The following is a 19,120-nucleotide window of genomic DNA, read 5'->3' as shown; positions in this document are numbered from 1 at the left end:
CACCAATGTTTGTAATTTTTTTGCTCTTAATGCTTCCCAAGAAGTCATTTAACACAAAGGGAAACAACAACTGCTGGGCATTTCATTTGCATCAATCTTTTTATCTCCCAGTTCTTTTGAAGTTACCATCTGCCACCTTTCACTTTTTTTTTATCAGACACTTCTGGAAACTTACAAGAGTTGCAGTCATTCCTTGCTTGTGGCAGGATGATGAGTTATGTGCGGTTGACACCACGAAGAAAGAGTGCTATTTTTGCTTTACGTGAGGAAGGATGTTTTCCTATCATATTGCTTATAGTGTCTTCAAATTAGTTGACGGTGAGTATATTTCTTTCCAAACTTAAGAATACTGGTTCTGCTGATAGGAAAAAAGGATCTGGGCGCAAAAGAGTCTCTATGCCAAAACAGGACCACGTTTTGAAGTTCTTTTGCCTTAAAATCCATAAAGCTTCGTCTGAGCTGAAAAAAAAATGGGAAGAACATACAGGAGTGGTAGCAAGTGCAGTAACAGTCAGAAGACACCTCATGAAAAATGGACTTGTAGCCTGTCATCATAAGAACACCCTCCTCACACAAAAAATAAAAAACACCCAATTAATGTGGTGTAAGGAACATGTCAAATGGATCCCCGAGCAGTGGAACTCAGTTATTTTCTCAGAAGAGAAGAAATTCAACTTGCATGGCTCTGATGGGAGACAAACAATTGGCCGTAGACGTGGTGAAGAATACCATACAGATTATATGGTGTCTACAGTATTTACAGAACCATTTAAAAACCTGCAGTTTTTAAATGGTTCTGTAAATACCAATGGATACCTGGCTATATTGGAAGGCAAATTGCTGCCACCCATTAGACCATTCCAATCTGCCAAGTAACTGCATCTTTTAGGACGACTCTGCTCCTTGTCATCGGGCAAAATGTGTAAGTAGGTTCAACAGTAATGTGTTTACATTTGTTACAGGTGAAAAAAAATGGTTGGAAGAACACTCCATTACAACTCTTAGCTGGCCAGGAAACAGTCCGGACCTGAATGCTATAGAAAATTGTTGGCATCGTATGGAATCTGCAGTTTCCAGAAAGAAACAAAAGACCCTTTGTGAACTTCAGGATGCCATAATTCGTGTTTGGAACCACAAACTATCTGTTGATTATCTTCAGAAATTGATCTTGTTGGTGCCTCAACGATGTGCTGCTGTTATCAGGGCCAGGGCAGTTCAACTAAATAATAGTTTGCACCTGATGAACTTTTCATTTTGTTTTCCATTTAAAATGATAAACTGAAGCAAATTGAGGGCTGCTGATAACATTTCAGCCAAAAAGGTTGCAAATGCTCATTTTGGAATTTTTTGAGAGCACTTGTCGAATATTACTTAGCTTTGCCTTAACTATTATTAAATATCTTTTGTTTATATTTCTTTGTGATGCTAGTCATTAATGTAACATACCATTGCAAAAAAGGGTTAGAAATGTGAAATTCCTAGGTGATGCACATTCTTTGAACACCAGTGTAATTTGCAGCAAAAGCTGAAAATGGCATCATTTTTTGTGAGTATATCTGTCAAGCCTTTTGCCATTTTTTAACATCTTGAAACAATTCTCAGTTTTAAACCATCAGCGATAAGCATTAATGGGATACAGTTTTGATTTTTCTGTTTTGGGCGGTCCCATTCGAACTAATTCACCTCTTATAGAATCTTTTATTTTCTCTGGCCAGTCAGCAGGATCATTTAAATTGCAAATTATATCTTCAACTTTGCAGCTGCTGATTCACACTGATTTCATTGATTACCACTTTCTGTTGTCAGCTGCTGATGACAGAAAGTGGTAATCAATGAAATTATTCTGTAGAGCTGAAACTAAAAGTAAGTTACCTTCTGTGGCACATTCTTTTGTTTCCAGTACAGGTACACTATTTTCTTTCATCATTTCTTCATTTCCATCATGGCTGGTTGAACGCATAGGTACACCACTGGTATTCAATTGGGATAAAATTTTATCCATGGAAAGAGTTTTTTTTTTTTTTTTTTAATGTTCTTCAATTTTCTTTTTTTGCCAGACTTATTTTTGTTTATTCATTATTATTTTTTGTAGCCCACAATCTATTATTTCTTATTTTCTAATAATAAATTGAAATTAAATAATATTATAAACTTTATTATGACATTATAGACAAACACTCTAACTGATTTGATGTGTATGAGAAATATTTACACAATAATCCGCTACACTGTCTTTTTCCGACTGGAATATACTTGAGGTCGTGGCTGTGTAAGTACTTGTATTCTCTGGAATAGGGGTTAGGAAGTAAACAGAGCATGCATAATTCTTTTACCAGCATTACCACAGTCCACTACAATCCATCTATCTTCCAATACTTTAGGAAAGTTAAATTACTGTCCACCCAGGTTTCATCTAAAAAAACTAGGTTCTTCCCTAAATTGTGTTAATACATAATTGCTTGTAAATACAATCCAGCCTCTGTTTAACGAACTTCCTTATAGCGAAATTTCTATTTAGCGAATTTTTTTGAATTCCCTTTGGTCATTATATTGAAAATAGTTTCTGTAGAACCAAGAAAATTTCGATATAGCGAACAGATTGAGAATGGGTATACATCATTTGCACCTCTGGCCATTAGGCAATTAGAAAGCATGGATTAAGGGTTAAATGGTATTACCATTCTGCAATGTAGAGGTGCTTGCTTCATCTTCAAGTTACATACTAGTAGTACAAGTCAGACGTACTGTCAGTCAGGTGCCTCTTTACCTTATCCTTCTCCAAAATAGTTTGGTCCAGTTGCCAAGGTACCGAAATATGTTCGACTTGCCAACAGACAGTTTTTTGCTCTGTCTTGTGAAAGTTGCAACTTGTAACGTACTGCGTTAGCATGCATGTATCTTCCATATCATTGTAGGTGATATGACATCACTTTCAGAGCAAAGTGAACAGTTTTAAATGTGACTCTGCATTATTGTGACTCTGTTTTACTGCATTAAAACTAGGTTTAAATAATAAAAATAGGCAAAAATTAATTTCTTTTAACATCTGATTATAAAATAAATAAATTTACTATAATATAAATAAACCAGTATTGAATTTTTTGTCTAATTAAAGTATATTAAGAAATAACCATTTTTTTTTATATATTTAAAAAAATTAAAATATCATTGAATTCAGGTCCCCTACGGGTGGACCTAGGGACTACCTAGGTACGACACTAGTGTCCCTTTGAGGATTCAGCATTTTAACAAAATGTCTAACTCCCAGCGTGGAATGTTTGGAAGTAAGACTGGTTTTTTTTTTTTCTTTTCAAACCAAGAGATTATTTACTATATTATTTTTTCCAGGCTGTAACTCATTTCTTAAGACCATTCTCTGCTTGCTGTCCTGATTTTCTGCCCTGCTATCCCAGAAGCTGAGAAAGGGTACTTAGTGAAACCACTTGTAAACCCAGGAAAATCCTAGCTTCTTAAAGGTTCCACAGGCATCCCATTTGTACTGGTTGTACTCTTGATATCCTCTAACTTTGCTTCATATTTCTGTAGCTTGTGCTCATGTTCCTGTAACTTACGCTTCATATTTCTTACTTCTTTAATATGAACAGTGTACACAACAAGAATTGAGGGATGTGTTTTCCCATTCTGAAGCAACACAGCCTTTAAACTTTCCTTCAGGTGTCTATGAAAAGACACCACTCTTTTGGATTGTGATCTACATGTTTTTTTCGTAATGACCAATCAAAACAATATCACTGCAAAAGTGTGAAAAACATAAGTGACATGTCTTTCTCCTTATTTGGAAATCTTGAAACTAGATTCTAGTAAATTCCAATCTTTTAAACAAAATATCAGGGTCTCTGTACTGGGTTTGATTACACTTGAGTCACTCTGTAAATCATTCAATTGCTTACTAGGGCCAATATAATAAATAAATTTTATGAATTTGAAGTGCTAGTCAAGACCTCAAAAGTGGATATTGTTGGGATATCAGACGTGGTAACCACACTGATATAAGCAGTGTCTTATATCAGTGTAATGGGGGATTTTAACTTTCCAGATTTTTACTGGACTTTGTGGGTTGCTCGCTTGCACGCTAGCAAGACTTTTGTGGATTTATTGGGTGACTGTTTTCTACGGCAACATGTTCGAGAGACAACCAGAGGGAGTAATACTCTTGATCTGATTATCAGCAGATTCTCCATGTGTAAAGAATCTGCAGATGAAGGAACCACTAGGTGGCAGTGAACACAATGTACTGATGTGGGATTTACTTAAAGATGTAACTACCATCTGGGTTAAGGGAAAGGGTTTTTGTCTTCATAAAGATGACAGTGGTCTCAGAGTTTTTAAAATCTATGCAGTGGGATCAACTGAAAATGTTACCAATGGTGAGTTCTAAATGGGAATACTTCAGGGACATAATCTCGGAGGGTACTAGGCTTTTCATACCAACTAAGAAATACTTTTCAACGTTTAGGCCTAAACAGATATCAGATGAATTAATGCTGCTTGTGGCAGATAATAAAAATGCATGGGATGCATATAAATTATCAGGCGACACAGAAGCCTATGGCAGATTTAAGCTTGTCTGTAATCAAGTCACAAAGGAAATTAGGCAGGCAAAGGCAGATTACGAGAAATTTTTGGCAAAGAATGCAAATAAAAACCACAAAGAGTTGTTTACTTATGTAAACTATAGAAAGAAAGGCATGAATCAGATTGGTCCACTTAACATAGATGATTTGAACACTGATGATCATGCTCGGGTTGCTGATAAACTGACTGAGTATTTTGAATCTACATTCACCCATGAGGATTTATTCAAGGAGGGGAATGCGAGTCGTTAATCAAAATCTAACAGGGGGCTAAATGATTTTGTAATAACTGGGAGGACAAGTGGACGAGAAATTGTTGAAGTCAAACATAAGGAAGACACTTGGGGTGGATAGGATCTATCCAGTTACATTAAAGGAGGCAGCAAAGGAAGTAAGCAAACCCTTAGCCATAATTATGAAAGATTCCTTGCATTCGGGGGACTGGAGATGGGGGATCAAAGGGTGACAGGTAATTACAGATCTGTTAGGCGAACTTCTGTTGCAGGGAGAATATTGGAGTCACTGGTTAAGAAAGTGATGCAGGATCATGTAGAAATGACTGCAGTTATAGTTCAGAACACAGCATGAGTTTAAGAGGAAGTCTTGTCTGATAAATTTGATTGGAAACTTTTGCAAGTAGAGATAGGGACGTGATAATCCTATTATATAAGGCTTATGTTAGACCACACTTGGAATACTGTGTTCAAGTATGGAGACCGCACCTAAAGAAAGACATCAAGCTTCTTGAAAGGGTGCAAAGAAGGGTAACTCGCCTAGTGAGATCGGCAAAAGGGCGTCCTTATGAAGAAAGACTTCGAATATGTGGGTTGCAGGGTTTGGAAACTAGACACCTTAGAGGAGATTTGATTGAGGTGTTTAAGGCTCTGAGAGGCATCAGTAAAATGAATGAGGACAAAATTTTTGAGATTATAAATGATGCTAGAACTAGGGGACATAAATTCAAGTTACGGGGGAAATGTTTAGATTGGACTGCAGGAAGTTTTATTTTAGCCAGCGAGTTATAAATTACTGGAATAAGTTGCCTTCGTGGGTGGTAGAGGCCAACAGTTTGGGGAAATTCAAAGGTTATCTGGATAGTACTTTCGGGTAAGGGAAGCGCATAGGATGATCAGTTTAATTTCCTTTTTATTTATTTATTTATTTTTTGTTTTTATCATTGTTTTGTTCGGATTTTTTTTTTTTTTTTTGGCTAGTGCAGCATAAGCCATAGGCTTTCTTGCACCATGCGCCCGTTACTAATACTAAATCAACCCTGTCAACATCTGGAAAAGACACTCCTAAAATTAATACCAGTGAAACTACTAACACCCTAATTAGTATTCAAACTAATACTCCAACGGTCTTGAAGAACAAAGAAAAATTGAAAACTGCTAAAGACTTTAAAAAAACAGAAGCAACCACTAACAGTATGGAAGTGGATGAACACCAAGGTTATGAGGAACTTTTCCTGGAACTTCCTGCCAATGACACAAGGGATACTGGATGCCCCATGTTTCCAAAAAAAGACCGGAAGAAATACTCTGTACAAAAAAAAAGTCAGATGAATTTTCCTCAACTAAACCCAAATAATGCAAAACATCATACAATGGAACTGCAGAGGACTAAGAAGCCATTCAGGTGACTGAAGGATTTACTCACCCAATTTAATCCCATAGGCGTATGCCTACAGGAAACATTCCTGTCACCACAGATCTCGCCAAAATTTTCAAATAATATCATGTACAGATGAGATAGAAGATCAGCATCTCATGCATGTGGAGGAGTAGCTATTCTTCTTAATTCATCGAGGCTCATCCATTTCCTCATTCAGAACTGGACAATCTCCTTACACAGCTCCCAACACCAATTTGCCTTTTCAGTGATTTTATTGGACACCATTCATTATGGAGATCCACTACAATGGATGCATGAGGCAAATTGATTGAAATGTTTTTAAATAATAATGATCTAAATTTACTAAATTCTGTATCTCCCACGTACATCCACCTACCTACAGGATCCACTTCTGAAATTGACTTATCAGTTTGTCATCTTTCCAACCATGACATGGTCGGTGTTAAAAGATTCCTTTAATAGTGATCATTTTCCAATTATTTGCACATTACAAACAGGGGTAACTGTAAATCCTGACCAATGATCCACTTGGAAGTTTAGAAAGGTGAACTGGGATGGCTATTCTGCCCAAATATGTCTAGACAGACTATGTTCAAAGAAAACCCATTAATAATGTAACTGCATACATAACCAATCAGTTTCTGACAGCATCCATTCAAAAATTCAAGGCATATCATATTCAGCAGAATCACAGGTGAAATAGAGATTGCCTTCATGCCAAACAGGAGAAAAACTGTGTGTGGAATAATTTCCGAAAGTATCCTACCACAACTAACTTAATCGCTTATAAAATACTTAAAGCTAAAGCACGGCAAATTAGATGGAATGAGAAACGTGATTCATGGATTGCCTTTGCCTCAACCATCAGGAAAGACACCGACACCCGACTCATCTGGAGAAGGATACAAGCCCTAAATGACAAATTTGCTCAGCTGCCCTCTCTGATACGTAATTGGGAAGGGAAAGACAAGTCTACTCCTGAATCAGTTGCTAATGCACTGGCCAAATCATTTGCCACAATCTCTGCTTCTGCTTCCTATGCATCTACCTTCCAAAATAAATCAGATGCAGAATGGCATAAAATCAACTTCTTCACACACCGCTCCTTCCTATACAACAAACCCTTTACACTAACAAAACTCAAAGAACTATTAAATAAATACCATCAAAGAACCATTAAAGGACATCCAATAGTACTAGATGTCCCGATGGGATTCATTACTCCTGCCTGGCAAACCAAAGGTCGAGACTTCGAATCTGGCCTTGGGCTTGGATCACAGTAAAATGCAAAAACTTGGGAGGTGCATTATGGCCTCCCAAGCTGATGTGCCAACAACTAACAAAATAAAAAATATATATATTCATTACATTATGCTGAAGTGTTTACCTGAAAAGGACTTGCTTACTTTGTTGATCTTCTACAATCAGATCTTCTGTAAAAATGCCTATCCTTCTTCGTAGCGCTATCCTTTCATTATTGCCATACCAAAACCAGGAAAAGATTCTTACCTGGTTCAAAATTATAGGCCCATATCTCTCACGAGCTGCTTGGGTAAAATTTTCGAAAGGATGGTTCTTACTAGGCTAACTTACATCCTGGAGTCACAGAATCTCAGGCCAGATCATCAGTATGGCTTTCGAAAAAATAGATCAAATCTAGATGTGCTCATCAAAGCCGAATCTCATATCTGCAATGCCTTTGACAGGAAACAACGTCTAGTCATGATCAACTTAGATAAAGTCATTTGAAACTACCTGGCATCATGGTATTCTTATGGATCTTTACCATCTGGGATTTAAGGGCCACTTTCTTGAAATAATTAAAAATTTCCTGCAATTCTACACTTTTCAGGTCCAGTATAAAAGCATACTCTCTGCTTCTCGCATTCAGGAAGGAGTCCCTGCAAGGATTGATACTTAGTTCAACACGTTTTGCAATTAGAGTTAGCAGCATGACACACGATATCCCAAAAACTGTTGAAACTTTTATGTATGCATTTCTTGTCAGTCTCAAAGTATCAATACCATTAAACGCCAACTCCAACTTGCTATAACCAAAATAGAATTGTGGACAAAATAGCATCCTCAATTACATATCAACAATACTCCAATCCCACTTGCTACTAACATCAGATTTCTTGGTCTGGTATTAGACAGAAAGCTTAATTTCCAAGCTCATATCCCTCATTTAAGAAATGCTTGTCTAAAGCATATTCTCGTCCAGTCTCGTCCATTCACGCTTAGATTATGGTTGTCTAGTTTATGACTCTGCCAGAAGCACTACTTTACGACAACTAAATATTACCCAGCATGGTGCTCTGAGGACTGCATTGGGTGCTTTGACGACTTCTCCGATCCAAAGTCTTTATATCGAAGCACATGATCTTCCGTTGCATCTTCGTAGGAAAACATTGCTGCTCCAACACCCTGCTAAAATCCAGAGGCTTCCATCGCACCCCAGTTGGGAGTATCTTTATAATACTCGGTGGGATTTGTTCTATGAAAGCAAACCAAATGAAAATAGACCTGCTTCACTCAGAATTAGAGCTTGTTCAGAATTGGAATATTCATTTAAGTGATATTTTTCAGGAACAACTGCTCCTGTTGCACCTTGGACATACGTTTTTGCCACTTATGATGTACATTTTCTTCAATGGGGGAAAAATGTCATACCACCTTGCAATATCAGGAATTTGCACTCGGCTCATAGTACTCTGAACTCCCATGGCTGTAAAATCTTTACTGATGGATCGAAAACTGTGAGTGCTGTTAAATGTTGCTGCAGTTTTTCCTTCATTTACTGCTACAGCCTCACTACCATTAGTCTGCAGGGTCTTCACTGCTGAATTATATGCTATTAAGTTATCACTTGGTAAAATTATTGAGCTATCACTTGGTAAAATTACTGAGCTATCCATCTCACATGCCATAATTTACAGAGACTCCCTCAGTGCTCTCTCTCTGCCATAAGCAAGAACTACTCATCTTCTCATCCTATCTTGAAATACATCCATTCCCATTTAACATCCTGCAGCATGTGCAATCAGAATGTCCAGGGATCCAGTTTCTGCTGGATCATTCTGGCATTCCAGGGAAATGAAAGTGCTGACTTTGCTGCTAAACATTCTCTCTCTCTCTCTCTCTCTCTCTCTCTCTGTCTCTCTCTCTCTCTCTCTCTCTCTCTCTCTCTCTCTCTCTCTCTCTCTCTCTCTCTCTCTCTCTCTCTCTCTCTCTCTCTCTCTCTCTCTCTCTCACACACACACACACACACACACACACACACACACACACACACACACACACACACACACACACACACACACACACACACACAACATCCTCAGTTTCCTTACAACTACTATAAGTCTATCATTTGCAAAGCATGCTACAAAAACTGGTCACAGATCTGAAAAGTAACACCAACAAACTTTACCAGATAAAACAAGTTCCAAAGTTGTGGCTCTCTAGATTCTGACCAAACATGAGAGACTAAGTGTATTGGCTAGACTCAGAATTGGACACACTCACCATACACATCTCTTCCTACTGTTCGAGAATACCCACCTGTGTCCATCCTGTCTGGTGCATCTTACAGTCCAACCATTTTCTGGCTGATTGTCCCTTATCCACTCTAACACTTTTCAATCTCTCTCCACAGTGAACATCTCTCGTGATTTATCTCACTTCATCGGAAATGAAGCAAACATAAAAGAACTTTTGATGTACCTTAAATATATTTACCTGTATAGGAACATATAATTTAACGTCTATAACTGTATGTTGCCTATAAATAAACAATGAACAGACAATTTGGCCTCAGTAGCCCTTGTGTTGTTAAACCCTACACCGACAACAACTTCACCTGCAAGGTGATCTAATTCAGTGTATAATGCCCTAAATCAATTCAGCAAGCTCAATCCTAATCAGATTCTTCCTCTTGCTGATATTACCTAATGTGACATAAATTCAAATTGATTAAAGGCAATTATAGAATAGTTGTGCAGAAATTTGCCTTTAGCCAGTGAGTGGTTGATAGTTGGAACAAACTTCCATCTGTAGTAGTTTACATCAGTGACATAAATAAATTCAAAGCAGAACTTGACAAACATTTCGAGTGAATTTATGAGTGAAATGGGAAGGGTGGTGTTATATAAGCTTGCTTTGCTGATTTTGCTGATATAACCCTTCACTTGAAAGGGCTTCTGAAGTGTAATCTAAATCCCATTACCAAATCAATCATAAATTTTGGAAGCTATCTCTATAGGTTTAATTTGGTAGCTCTTTGTTATGTGTTACTGTAACAAAAGAGAATGTTATTAGCATTAGTAAAGTCACATGGTACAAGAAAGCAAGCTTATATAGCATCAGCCAGAAAAAAACCTTCTCATTTCACCAATTCTCTCGCTCCAAATGTTTGTCTTGTTCTGCCTTGAATCTATTTAAGCTGTCAACTTCTACAATGACAGATGAAAGTTTGTTCCAGCAATCAAACACCCGCTAGCTAAAGTCAAACTTCCACACATCTATCCTATAACTGTCTTTCTTCAATTTGAATTTATACCCTCTCGGAAGATTATTCTGAGCAAAAAATCCCATCAGCATTGAGCATGCTCAAACCATTCAAAGCTTTTACACCTAAGTCAGATCACTTCGCACATGCTTAGTTACCAGACTCTGTAATTTGCAAAACTTAAGCCTTTCTTCGTAAGAGCAACCCTTTGTTCCATTCTCTAATGTTGTTGCCCTTCTCTGTACCCGTTCCCGCAGCTCTACATCCTTCTTGAAATGAGGCCTCCAGACCAGTATACAGTACTCAAGATGTGGCCTAACCATTGCCTTATACAAGGGAATAATCACCTCCTTATCCCTGCTAGAAAAATTCCTGTATATCATTGACAAGACACCATGAGCTACTCTTGCAGCTCGTCTGCACTGCTCAGAGAACTTCATATCTGCCTGCACAATTACCCCCAGGTCCTTTTCATTCTCCACCAATGTCAGTGTAGTACTGCAGAGTTGATACGTTGCTCTGGGGTTACTGTTTCCCATATGTAGTACTTTACATTTGTCAATGTTAAACTTCATTTGCCACCTCTCAGCCCATCTGTTCAACCTTTCCAGATCCTGTTGCAGCAGCATAGCGTCAGTGGTGTCCTTAACAACCCTGCCAACCTTTGTATCATCTGCAAATTTGGACATTAAACTTGATATCCCATCATCAATATCATTCATAAACATCGAAAACAACAACGGACCCAACACTGAACCCTGAGGAACTCCACTAATAACATTAGTCCACGTTGAGCAGTGTCTATTGATTACCACTCTCTGTCTTCTGCCACTCAACCATCCCCTTATCCATAGCAGCAATTTGCCTCCAATGCCACACTGCTCCAATTTGTGCAGCAGTTTTCCATGTGCAACAGTATCAAAAGCCTTTCTAAGATCCAAATATATAATATCAAAGTTATTCCCTGCATCCAGTTCTTTTGTGACTACATCATAGTATCCAATCAAAGTGGTCAGGCAAGACCTGCCCTTAACAAAACCATGCTGCATCTGAGCTATAACTGAATTCTTGTCTAGATGATCCTGGAGTGCTTCTTTAACCAGTGCCTCCATTAATTTACCTGGAACAGAAGTTAAACTAACAGGTCTATAATTACTTGTGTCAGCCTTTGATCCTCCTTTGTGAATTGGGGTTACATTTGCACATGTCCAGTCTATGGGTACCTCCCCTGAGTCCAAAGAAGCTCTCATAATTATGGCTAGGGGTTTGCTTACCTCCTTTGCTGCCTCCTTTAATATAACTGGATAGATCCCATCCACCCCTTTAATATAACTGGATAGATCCCATCCACCCCAGGTGCCTTTTTTTATGTTTATCCTCAACAATCTCTCCTCCACTTTCCTCTCAGTTATTACAAAATCATCCAGCTCACTGCCAATGTTTACTTTACCTACATCATTCTCCTTCCTGAATAACTCCTCATGCGTGAATGTAGATGCAAAATACTCGTTTAGATTGTTAGCCACCTGAGCAGGATCCTCAACTGTTGAACCATCAATATCCAGTGGACCAATCTGATTCATCCCTTTCCTTCTTGAGTTTAAATAGGTAAAGAACTCTTTTCTGTTTTTCTTTGCATCCTTTGCCAAGGATTTTTCGTAGTCTGCCTTTGCCTGCCTAATCTCCTTTGTGACTTGGTTACAGACCAACTTATATCTATCATAGGCTTCCATGTCACCCATTAATTTGTATGTATCCCATGCATTTTTCTTCTCTGCCACATGTCTCATTAGTTCATCTGACAACCATTTAGGCCTAAACCTTGAACAGTATTTCTTAGTTGGTATGTAAAGCCTGGTAGCCTCCAAGATTAGTTCCTTGAATGCTTCCCATTTTGCGTTTGCTGTTGGTAACATCATCAGTTGGTCCCACTGTATAGAATTTAAATACTGTCTCAGATCATCATAGTCGCCTTTACGAAAAAAAAAAAACCCTTCCCTTTACCTCTGATGGTAGTTACCTCCTTCAGTAAATCCCACTTCAACACACTGTGATCACTGCCACCTAGTCGTTCATTTATCTGCAGATTCTTAATGCATGAAGAATCACTACTGATAATCAGATCAAGAGTATTGTTGCCTCACGAACATGCTGATGTAGAAAACAATCATCCAATAAATCCACAAAAGCCTTGCTAGTGTGCGAGTGACCAACCCACAAATTCCAGTCAATATCTGGGAAATTAAAATCCCCCATTATAAGACTCTCTGATTTACTGGCCCACTCTATTTCCCTGTACAATATCTTATTATACTCATCAGAGTCATTAGGCCTATAGCCACACTCCTACTCTCAATTTTGATTTCCCTATGCTTATGTCACACCAAACTGACTCGACACTGCCCTGTCCATCGATGTCGACTGGCTTCACTTCCTTGGACTTTGTGTTTCTTAACTAATAGCATAACCCCTCCTGTCCTGTCTATCCTTTCTATACACATTGTATTCCCCAAATTCCAGTTCCGCATTCCTTATATCTGTGTGACACCACATCTCTGATATCCCAACAATATCTGCCTTTGATGTTTTGAGCAATACCTCAAATTCATCAAATTTATTTACCAAACTCCTAGCATTGGTGTACACGCAGGTATACATGCACCTGTTTCTATTCTTGGCTACCCTAACACAGCCCATGTGTTTACTTGTACCGCAATGACTCCCAGCAGTCTCTGAAATATCCTGCACCTTGTTTTTCAGGCTTCTGCTCATTTCAATAGAAGCAGTGCAAGAATCACTTCCACCTCAGGCGCCTCCGTAGCCAGGTGGGAAGGAGCAGCAGTGCGTAGCACACGCTTCTTGATTAGACCGGGGTTTGAGCCCGTCACCACCAAAAACAGAGGATGCGGAAAGGTCAAGGGAATAGCCACCGCATATTCCCGGAGAAATATGGCCTTAGTTGCTAATGCTCCTAAAAACCAAACAACAACAACAACTTCCACCTCTGCCAGTGGCTACTGTTAATCTATTAGTCCTTGTATCCCCCCCAACTAGCAGTTTTCCGACCCACCTAACTCTGCCTCGACAGCATCAGCAAAAATTCTTGCACACTTTCTATTTAAGTGTATCCCATCCCTGTAGAAGCAATCTCTCCTGTTAACAAGTACAGTCCAGGCTGAAAAAAATTCTACCCCTCGAGCCTTGCATAATCCCTCCAGGGCCGAATTGATCGACAAGGCTCTCATCATATGCTCCCTCCTATCGTGTCTGGGCAGAATTGCAGACACTTTCAAATTCAACCCTAATTCACGGCTTTTTTTCAACAGTGACCTGTACTTGCTAAGTAATTCCGCCGGTCTCCTACTCTTAATATCATTAGTGCCAACGTGTACAACTATATCACCTTTTGTGCCCTTAAAAGATGATATCCGCTCTACAACGTCATCAACCTTTGCCCCTGGCAGACATAACCTGGTCCTATTCCACCTATCTGAAGGTGAAGTTGATTCTTGCACAACTTCTAATAGAATTAATAGCGACCTGACCGAAGGGTGTTTGGGGTTTCAGGGACGGATGGCAGTCATCGTGAAATAGGTGGGTATATGGGATGTGTTAGGGTAATAAGGAATAGGAGCATGTATGCTTGCATGTATACCAATGCTAGAAGTATAGTAAATAAATTTGATGAATTTGAAGTGTTGGTCAAGACATCAAAGGCGGATATTGTTGGGATAGCAGAGACGTGGTGTCACGCAGATGTAAGGAATGCAGAACTGGAATTTGTCGAGTACAATGTGTACAGAAAGGATAGACAGGATAGAAAGGGTGGTGGTGTTTTGCTGTTAATTAAGAAAAACATAAAATCAAAAGAAGTGCACCCAGTTATATAGGTGAACAGTGCACTGTTGAGTCAGTTTGGTGTGACATAAGCACTGCGGAAGAAAAAATAAGAGTAGGAGTGTGTTATAGGCCTAATGACTCGAATGAGTACAATTAACAATTATACAGAGAAATAGAGTGGGCCAGTAAATCAGAATATCTTATGGGAGATTTTAACTTCCCAGATATTGACTGGAACTTGTGGGTTGGTCATGCACACACTAGTCAGACTTTTGTGGTTTTATTGGATTATTGTTTTCTGCAGCAGCATGTTCGAGAGGCGACCTGAGAGAGTAAGACTCTTGATCTGGTTTTCAGCAGTGATCACTCGTGTATTAAGAATTTGCAGATAAAGGAACCACTAGGTGGCAGTGATCACAGTGTACTGATGTGGGATTTACTTAAAGATATAATTACCATCAGGGGTAAAGTAAAGTGTTTTTGCTTCCGTAAAGGTGAGTACAGTGGTCTCAGAAAGTTTCTAAATTCTCTACAGTGGGATAAACTGACGATGTTACCAACAGTAAATTCTAAGTGGGAAGCATTCAAGGAATTAATCGTGGAAGCTACTAAAAGTTTCATACCTATTAAGAAATATTGTTCAAGGTTTAGGCTTAAATGATTATCAAATGAACTAATGAGACTCGTAACAGAGAAGAAAAATGCATGGGATGCATATAAATTATCAAGTGACTCAGAAGTGTATGGCAGATATAAGCTAGTCTGTAATCAGGTCAGAAAGGAGGTTAGGCAGGCGAAGGCAGATTACGAGAAATCCTTGGCAAAAGATGCTAAGAAAGACAGCAAGGATTTCTTTACTTATATAAACTCTAAAAGGAAGGGGGGATGAATCTGATTGGTCCAATTGATATCGATGGATCGACTGTTGATGATCCTGCCCAGATAGCAAACAAACTGAATGAGTATTTTGCATCTACATTCACACACACAAGGAGTTATTAAGATTTGGAAATGGCAAAAGGTTATCAAATTGTAACAGGATACTTAATGATTTTGTAATAATTGAGAGTAAAGTTGAGGTGAAATTGTTGAAGTTAAACATAAGAAAAGCACATGGGGTGGATGGGATCTATCCAGTTATATTAAAGGAGGCGGCAAAGCAATTAAGCAAACCGTTGGCCATAATTATGAGAGCATCCTTGGACTCAGGGGAGGTTCCCATGGACTGGAGATGTGCAAATGTATCCCCAATTCACAAAGGGGAATCGAAGGGTGACACAAGTAATTACAGACCAGTTAGTTTAACTTCTGTTCTGGGTAAAATAATGGAGTCACTGGTTAAAGATGCATTGCAGAATCATCTAGTCAAGACTGCAGCAATAATTCAGACAGCATGGGTTAGTTAAGGGAAAGTCTTGTCTGACAAATTTGATAAGATATTATGATGGGGTTACAAAGGAATTGGATGCAAAAAATAATTTTGATATCATCTATTTGGATTTCAGGAAAGCTTTTGACACTGTTGCGCATGGAAGACTATTGTACAAATTGGAGCAGAATGGTATTAAGGGTAAGTTGCTACAATGGATAAAAGGATGGTTAAGTGGGAGAAGACAGAGGGTGGTAATCAATGGGTCCTGTTCTTTGTGGACTAATGTTATTAGTGGAGTCCCACAGGGTTCGGTGTTGGGTCCACTGTTGTTTTTTATATTTATCAATGATATTGATGAAGGTATATCAGGCTTAGTGTCGAAGTTTGCAGATGATACAAAGTTTGGCAGGGTTGTTAATGACAGTAATGGAAATGTGCTACTGCAACAGCATCTAGATAATTTGGGCAGATGGACTAAGAAGTGGCAACTGAAGTGTAACCTTGACAAATGCAAAGTACTGCATATGGGTAGAAGTAACCCCAGAGAAACATACCAACTGTGTGGTACTACACTTAAGGTGGTAGAAAATGAAAAAGACCTGGGAGTAGTTGTGCAGGCAGATATGAAGTTTTCTGAGCAATGCAAATAGGCTGCCAGGGCAGGTCATGGGGTTTTGTCAATGATATATAGGAATTTTGCTTGCAGGGAAAAGGTGGTGATTATCCCTCTGTATAAGGCAATGGTCAGGCCATGCCTTGAGTACTGCATACAGGTCTGGAGGCCTCATTTTAGGAAGGATGTAGATTTACTGGAGCTTGTACAGAGAAGGGCAACAAAATTGGTGAGGGGAATGAAGGGATCCTCTTACTAAGAGAGGCTTAAGTTCTGCAAATTGCAGTGGCTGGAGACTAGGCACCTGCACGGTGATCTGTTTGAAGTATATAAGGCCTTGAATTGGTTGAGTATGCTGAATTCTGATGGGATCCTTCCACTTGTTCAGATTACGAACCTAAGGGGGTATAAATTCAAATTAAGAAAGGACAGATGTAGAATAGATGTGCAGAAATTTGCCTTTAGCCAGCGGGTGGTTAATTGCTGGAACAAACTTCCATCTGTCGTTGCGGAAGTTGATAGGTTGAATAAATTTAAGGAGGAACTGGACAGGCATTTGAAGGGAATGGTGTGTGTTTTTTTTTTTTTTTTTTTTTGCTGATGCTGTATAAGCTCGTACATGTGCTTTTTTGCATCACATGCTGCTACTACTACTACAATCCCCTCTTGTTATATCTGATATTAGCTTCTCCAAAAGAATAATAGAGAAAAGGATTATGGTTATTATTATTTTAATGGTACATGAAATTAATAACATAGTTTATTAGGCTGTTCATCTACATTACTATACATCAGTGGTTCCCAATGGTTGGTTCGAGAACCCCCCAAGGGTTTGCAAAAGTGTTTCTGGAGGTTTGCAGTAAAAATTCTGTAATGCGGTCGGCTTAGATTTACATAGGTATTTTATTGTAAACTACAAAATGCCTAGTCTCCAGACACTGTAATCTGCTAAACTTAAGCCTTTCTTCGTAAGAGCAACCCTTTATTCCGTTCACTAATCTTGTTGCCTTTCTCTGTATTCATTCCAACAGCTCTACGTCCTTCTTAAAATGAATCTTAAAATTAATCCCGATTAGACGGTAACTGAATAGAAGGTATTTGCCACCCTTTTTAGTAACTGGCTGGATATGAACAAATTTCAATGCAGAAAGACAGCTTTGGAATAAGAAAGTGAAACAAGATGGCTCAAAACAGGAGTAAGTTCAGGGGCATAGGTTTTGAGACCAAGTGGAGAAATACCATCACTGGAGCATCAGATTCATCAAAATCCTTCTGACATCCTGTGGATGGAAGACCACAGGAGGCATTAAGTGGAGTGTACTGATAATGGTTTGAGGTGATTTACCAAGGTCATCAATGTATTAGTTATAAGAAAAATAGGATGATATCAAGTTAGCTTAATCTTTGACTGATGTGGTAACAGAACCATCTGGTTTTGAAGAGGTGGTAACAGAGATGGGCAAAAATTGCAGCCAATAGCTTTGGCAAGAGACCAGAATACTTGGCTACGATTTGGACAAGAAGCAAGTTTTCTGCTCTTAGCCTGTTCAAAATATCTAGTTTGGAATGATTAATAACTGCTTTACAAAGTATAAATAATACTTAATAATAATTTTTATTATTATGCAATGTCGCTTATAAAAACATACTGGAAATATTTTATAATAAAAATTCAGAAATGTACAATTTCAGAGAATATAGGCTTAGTGGTTCTCGTTGAAAATATTATGTTGAAAGAAGTTCATGATTTAAAAATTCTTTATGAAAAGGGCTTCTGAGTCAAAAAAGGTTGGGAACTTTTTTGAACCTTAATGTTGCTATACATTAAAGTGTTGTTTCTGAAATCTTACTGAAACCCATCATCAGACTAAGCTGTTTGGGGAAAATAGAAGAAGAAAATACTACTACTAGCTTTTTGTAATAGTATTGTTCATCCTATTTTGTGAAATTGTGTAGATAATTTAAGGAAAATTCAAAAAACTTACAGTATAGTTCGGAAGAATAATTGCTAGTCCACAGAAACAAATACGCTCTGAAGAAGCTGACCACAGAATTTTAAATAAGATCAATAACTATAATTGGTAAAAGATTATAGAATATTTTTGTGGTATATCCTAAAACTACAATATAGATTAAAAGTAAGGAATTTGTAGTTTTATAGTTTATTTCCCAGGATTGTTATAAAAAATTCAAAGATGTATACTTAATTATGCAATAAATTCTCTTCTAATAAATGTGTAATCTTAATAAATAACATATTGCTTTAATATATTTGACTTAACAAATTTCCATTAATAAATGTATAACCCTAAATGAAATCATGTATATAATTTTCTTTTCAAAATAACTTTTTTGCTTAATTTGCTGTTGCCGAGATGACAATGTTCGTACTTGAATGCCTGTAGGTGATTAAGACTTGCCCTGGTCAACTACAGAAGTTAGTTACCTGGAACAGAAGTTAGTTTAACTTCTGTTCCGGGTAAAATAATGGAGTCGCTGGTTAAATATGCATTGCAGGATCATCTAGACAAGACTGCAGCAATAATTCAGACACA

At 38.2% G+C, this 19,120-nt stretch overlaps 1 protein-coding gene across 2 annotated transcripts in view; it reads left to right on the top strand.

Annotated features, from left to right (window-relative positions):
- Window positions 1-19,120, top strand: part of Dhc64C (dynein heavy chain, cytoplasmic) — a 1,460,071-nt gene that overhangs the window by 844,393 nt on the left and 596,558 nt on the right. The window lies entirely within an intron of this gene.

Source organism: Mastigoproctus giganteus, chromosome 6 (assembly GCF_048544385.1).
Source record: "Mastigoproctus giganteus isolate SK-2022 chromosome 6, ASM4854438v1, whole genome shotgun sequence".
NCBI lineage: Eukaryota > Metazoa > Arthropoda > Arachnida > Uropygi > Thelyphonidae > Mastigoproctus > Mastigoproctus giganteus.
The sequence above is the reverse complement of the archived record's forward strand: the minus strand, read 5'-3'. Positions and strand labels throughout refer to the sequence as shown.